This window comes from Myotis daubentonii, chromosome 5, assembly GCF_963259705.1.
Source record: "Myotis daubentonii chromosome 5, mMyoDau2.1, whole genome shotgun sequence".
In the NCBI taxonomy this organism is placed as follows: domain Eukaryota; kingdom Metazoa; phylum Chordata; class Mammalia; order Chiroptera; family Vespertilionidae; genus Myotis; species Myotis daubentonii.
This window is the reverse complement of record NC_081844.1, coordinates 25546594-25553371: the sequence shown is the minus strand read 5'-3', so window position 1 is coordinate 25553371 and position 6778 is coordinate 25546594.

Genomic DNA, 6778 nt, shown 5'->3' with positions numbered 1-6778 from the left:
GCAGGCCAGATGGGACTTAGCCGGACAACTTCACTGGTAGCGGCTGGTGCCATGGTAAACTTTACCAGCCAGCCACCACCAGTGCACACGCAAATTCTAATAATCCCGTGTCTTTCACAGATAGTCCTCTGGGTTATTTCTTTGGAACCCACCAACAATAAGCTGAGGTTTTTCTGGGACCTCAGCAGTTTGCATAACCCCCCTAGAGGGAGAATAAATACAGGGGCCAGAGAACAGCCCTTAAGCACTCAGCCCCCAGGACAATGAGGCTCTGACCTGCATCAAATACATCTAGGCCTCAGTTGTGCTTCAGCTGTAGGCCCAGAAAAGCAGCAAAACCACATACGCAATGCCGTGCATGACATCAGGGCCAGCTGCACTGACTGATGACCCCTGTCCTTGAGCCGACCTATCAGTGGAGACCATAACCCTGAGGAGACACTAGTGCAGCGGTTCTCAACCTTCCTGATGCCGCGACCCTTTAATACAGGTCCTCGTGTTGCGGTGACCCCCAGCCATAAAATTATTTTCGTGGCTACTTCATAACTGTCATTTTGCTACTGTTGTGAATCGTCATGTAAATATCTGATATGCAGGATTGTTACAAATGGAACATAATTAAAGCATAGTGATTAATCACAAAAACAATATGTAATTATATACGTGTTTTCCGATGGTCTTAGGCGACCCCTGTGAAAGGGTCGTTCGACCCCCCAAAGGGGTCGCGACCCACAGGTTGAGAACCGCTGCTCTAGTGGAAAGCTGCTGAATATTCTATTGCGATCCTCCCTTTCGACCTCCCCTAAAGTCTCCACCCTTAAAAGCTCTTAGGACTGAAAGACCCAACCAGCTCTCCCTCCCGGGAGCAGGCCCCTCCCTCTCATCTCCCCCCCCCCCCCCTCCAGTGCATTACCTTTACCTTTCTCCTCATCTCCAAGGGCCCACCTTTTGACTCTAACTTGTTTCCTGAGCCCATTTATTCTATGGCTTACTTCCAGCTCTGTGACTTTCTAAGTAAACTTTCTCTTTATAGTTTGAGTCTTGGCTCTGAATTCTTTCTTAGCCAGAACTCAAGTCCCGAGGTTGTTGAACCAGGTCTGGCCTGACTCCACCGGTCTAACACCTGGTGCCGTTGCACTGCCAACAATAGCGTGTTGTTTTCCTTCACCTGTTCCTGTTTTTCTAGTTTTCTTCTTGTAATTGATGTCTAATTTCATACCGTTGTGGTCAGAAAAGATGCTTGATATTATTTTCTACAGCTTCCAAAAATATTTTTTTATTCCTTATTCTATAAGATATTTAAATTTTAAATTTTTATTTTTTGTTAAAAACTAAGCCACTAACACACTAACCTAGGCCTACACTGGTCAGGGTCATCAGTTTCACTGTCTTCCTTATCTGTTGTCCACTGGAAGGTCTTCTGGAGCAATAACACACATGGAGTTGTCATCTATGATAACAACGCCTTCCTCTGGAACTTGACATGATTTTGAGACAGGCCAGTAAGCTAGGGCAAGCAGAATAGGGAAACTGAGACCAGATTTAAACAGCAGCTGCAGCCATCTAGTAAATCCCATCTTCCCTAAACCAAGGACACTTAAGAGTAAATGGTTTGCACTTCTCTCCAACAAGAGGATAAATGGCTTAAATTGCCCCACTCAGGGAGACAGCAGAAATCCAATTAGTGCCATTTGCCAACGGCACCCAAGGTCAGATGAAGAGAATAAATCTCATTTTGGTACAGCAGCATAAAGCTGATGAATATTCTATAAAAATCTTCCCATGAGACCTCCCCTAAACTCTCAGCCTTTAAAACCCCTCAAAACAAAGGTCCCAATGCACATTCTCCCCATGCTGGGAGCATGCCTGTGCCTTTCCCCTTCCTGTCCCCCTTCCCCTCCCTCTTTTGTTTCCCCACATGCACCTCTCAAACTCCAGGGGACCCACGAGGCTTGGAACCAGCACAGCCAAGGGCAGGGGTAGTTCATCTGGGCAAACCCCCGAGTCTGTCCCCAAGTCCCTTTCCTCTCTGACTTTTAAAAAATATACATTTTTATTGATTTCAGAGAGGAAGGAACAGGGAGAAAGAGACAGAAAAATCAATGATGAGAGAGAATCATAGATTGGCTGCCTCCTGCATGTCCCCCTCTGGGGATTGAGCCCAAAACCGGAGCATGTGCCCTTGAGCAGAATCAAACCCGGGACCCTTCAGTCCGAAGGCTGACGCTCTATCCACTGAGCCAAACCAGCTGGGGTGACACTCTTTTCGATCCCTTCGTTTTTAGTCCATGTCTTTGGACCTGAAGTAAGTCTTTGTAGGCAGCATAAGTATGACTCTTGTTTCATTTTAATTCCTTCAGCCACCCCACGACTTATTTGAGCATTTAGTTTATTTACATTTAAATTAATTGTTGATAGTTATGTACATGTTGCCATTATATTAAGTGTTTTCTGGTTGTTTTTGTAGTTATTCTCTTTTTAAATTTTGTCTCTTGCTTTTTTCTCTTGGGCATTGGTGACTTTCTTTAGCGTTACACTTGCTTACATTTCCCTCTGTGTGTTTTTTAAATTTATTATAGGTTTTTTTTTGTTGTGGTTACCATGAGCTTCATGCATGTGGTTACCATGAGCTTCATGTTTAAAGTAATCTAATCTAATAAAAGACAAACATGCAAATTGACCATACCTTTGCTACACCTTAAGCCACACCCACCAGCCAATCAGAGCAACTATATGCAAATTAACCCAACCAAGATGGCGATCGGCAGCCATGGAGCTGAAGTGAGCAGGAGGCTTGGTTGCTCCAGTGATGGAGGAAGCCAAGCTTCCCGGCAGGCTCTGAGCTCCACTGAAGGCAAAAAGTTTCAATTATAGAAGATAAATAAACCCCAGATACCTGCTTTCAGCTGGCCGTGACCATGGAGCTGGAGCAAGCAGGAGCCGGCTCTGAGCTCCACTGAAGGCAACAAAGTTTCAATTATAGAAGGTAAATAAATCCCAGAATAAGAAAAAAAGGAGAGGCTGGGAGCTTCTGTCGCTGGGGGGGTTTGGCCAGCCTGAAAACGGCCCTCAGCCCCTCATCCAGACTGGTCAGGCACTCTAGCGGGGACCCCCCACCCTAAAGGGGGTGTGGCAAGCCTGAAAACAGCCATCAGCCCCTCACCCAGGCTGGCCAAACCTCCATGGGGTGAGGGTCCCCACTCGGGGGGGGGGGCTTGACCAGCCTGCAAACACCCATCAGCCTCTCACCCAGGCTAGCCAGGCACCCCAGCGGAACCCCCACCCTGATCTGGGGCACCCTTCAGGGCAAACCAGCCAGCCCCCACCCGTGCACCAGGCCTCTATCTTATATAATAAAAGGGTAATATGCAAACTTACCCAAACAGCAGAAAGACTGAGAATGACTGGTCACTATGACACACACTGACCACCAGGGGACAGACGCTCAATGCAGGAGCTGCCCCCTGGTGGTCAGTGCAATCCCACAGGGGGAGCTCTGCTCCGCCACAAGCCAGGCTGATGGCTGCCAGTACAGCGGTGGTGGTGGGAGCCTCTCCTGCCTCCTCAGGAGCGCTAAGGATGTCTGACTGCAGCTTAGGCCTGCTCCCTGCTGGCAAGTGGACATCCCCCAAGGGCTCCTGGGCTGCCAGAGTGATGTCTGACTGCCAGCTTAGGCCCAATTCCCCAGGGAGCAGGCCTAAACCAGCAGGTGGTCATCCCCCAAGGGGTCCCAGACTGTGAGAGGGCACAGGCCAGGCTGAGGGACCCCCCTGAGTGCACAAATTTTTGTGCACCGGGCCTCTAGTCTATTTTATAAAGCTAATTGTTGTTTATGTCAAACCATTTCAAAATCACTACACATTAAACTCTCCCTACATATTATGCTTATGATATATTTTATATTTTTGTGTTTATCACTTATTTAGATAATCTTGATTTTACTATTGTGTCTTAACCATCATAGTAGCTTTGTAATTAGTTAATCTACTACAGGTATAAAATGTTTGCTTTTATCGTTGATATTTTCTTTTTATTTGTCTGGGAATATATTAATCTTTAATTCTGAATGATAATTTTGTTGGGTGGAGTTAGTTTTCTTAAAAACACACACACACATCTTTTTATTGATTTCAGAGAGGAAGGGAGAGGTAGGAGATAGAAACATCAATGATGAGAGAATCATTGATCAGCTGCCTCCTGCATCACCAGGTATCAAACCATGACCTCCTGGTTCATAGGCTGGCTGGGCCATCAGGGTATTTAAACCAGGAACTATGAAGAGGATCTCAAGCAGCGAATATTTATTGCATTAACTTCAATCAGGACCTCTCCCTCATCTGTGTGTTCAGTGACCACGGCACAGTGCACATTTTCGCTGCTCAAGATCCAGAAAGGAATAAACAGTCTAGTTTGGCAACAGCAAGTTTCCTTCCAAAATACTTCAGTTCCACGTGCAGTTTTTCCAAGTTTCAGGTTCTCCCGGACTCTCCATGCAGTTGTGGCTTTGGACCAGAGCCAAATGCTGTCATTGCAATTTGTGCAGCGAGCAGCTACTACAAATTCCTGTTCACCCCCAAGGGGCAGTGCATCTGGGATATCTGTGCACAGTTTCTTAAATGACAGAGGACAAACTTGTGACTTTTCACCCAGCATGCAAACAACACCCTCAAACTACTGGGGCTGGTCCCGGCACCCTGGGGCCTTGTGGGTGACGGGCTGGAGGGACGGACCTTAGTCTCAAAGCCATATGTGGTTGTCTGTTTTCCTAAGCAAGGCTTTGCATTTCCAATATTAAAGGAAGAAGAATCATTGAGTCACCGTAGACACTCAAGTGGCTCTGAGCAGCCTGGGGTGGGCTGCTGACTTGTTACCTGTAGTTCACCTGTGCCACTAGCTTTACTGATTCCCCGCTTCCTTGCACCTACAGTCGGGGCTCCATACAAGCTTAGGGGCTGGGTTGAGAAAAGGATGGACAAATCGAAATTTGTTTTTGGCAACATATTCCATCATTTTCACTGAGTCTATATTGGGGAAATAAACAGATGTGTAAATGTTAGTTCTTATATTATAACCAGATTGAAATAGATTAATAATACCAGCAAACTTGCCTCAGAAAGCAGAAAGGAATTTTCTGAACATGAAGAAAAGAGACACAGCTGTGTTAGAGAACACAGGTGGGCATTTTCTTTGTGCGTCCCGCGTCATGTTCCTCTCTGTGCCTGGTTTGGCTGTGTATGCAGACGTGCTGGCATGCTGCCTTTCTGCTGGAGCTGTTGGAATTGAGGCAAATGCCAGGCCTGCCCAGTGAATAGGACACCCTGGTGAAACTCCCAGGAACAGAGTAATGCATAGACTTTAAAAATTAGTCATAGAGCCCTGGCCTGTTTTACTCCATGATTAGAGCATTGGCCCATGGACCAACAGGTCCCGGGTTTGATTCCCAGTCAAGGGCACCTACCTCGGTTGCAGGTTCCTTAGTCATGGTAGGGACGTGTGTGGGAAGCAATGAATCTAATCTAATCGATGTGTCTCTCTCTTCCCCCTCCTCCCACCCATTCTCTCTAGCAATCAATGGAAAAAATATTATCTAGTGAGGATTAAAAAAAAAGCCTGCTTAATTTAGATGAATTGAAGGGAACATTTGATATCTCAACAAAGTGGAACAGGATGCGTTAGACGTCAGTTTCCACTTCCATGTCTCACCCCTTTTTCTCTTCCCAACATTTTTAAGAGCTGCACACTAACGCTTTGAGAACGAAAGGCACATAACATTTTTAAAAACATTTGGCAACTAAAATAGGTTATGGGCCCAGCTGGTGTGGCTCAGTGGTTGAACATCAACTATGAACCAGGAGGTCACTGTTCAATTCCCAGTCAGGGCACATGCCTGGGTTGCAGGCTTGACCCCCAGAAAGGGGTGTGCAGGAGGCAGCTGATCGATGATTCTTTCTCATCATTGATGTTTCTGTCTCTCTCTCCCTCTCGCTTTCTCTCTGAAATCAATAAAAATATACTTTAAAATAAAATAAAATAGGTTATCAGCTCAATGTATATTTGATTTTCTTAAATTCCCTTTAAAGAAACCTAACATAGGGGGTTTTTGTTTGTTTGTGAGTGCTTTTTTGTTGTTGTTAATCCTCACCTGAGGATATTTTTGTAATTGATTTTTTTTAGAGAGGGAAGGATGAAAGGAGGGAGAGAGAGAAAAAGAAACACATTGATGTGAGAGAGGCACATCAATTGGTTGTCTCCTACATGCACCTGGACAGGGGCCAGGGATGGAACCTGCAACCCAGGTACGTGCCCTTGACTGGGAATTGAACCCATGACCCTTCGGTGAGCTGGCCAATGCTCTAACCACTGAATTACACCAGCCAGGGCATTTCATTTATGGTTTTAATTTCGGGTTACAAACATTTAAACTCTGCAGCAGCAACTTCTCTGTTTTACCAGTTCTTTTACTGTCATGTAATCAACTAACTGTATATGGGTTTCAATGTAAAGTATGCATGTTCCTTTTATGTGTATTTGACCATGAAATTTAATTTTGCACACTTTTTTAATTTTTTTTTTAATAAAAGTGACCGATTTTGTTGTACTCTGTAAAAACAAACAAATAAAATGTCAAAGGATGTAAATAGACATTTTTCCCAAGGAAGATGTAGGAATGGGCAAGAACACACAAAAAAGATGCTAGAAATCACTAGTTATCAAGCCAATCCAAGTGAAAACCCCAATGAAATAGAACATCACAACCACCACGATGGCTGGAATCAGA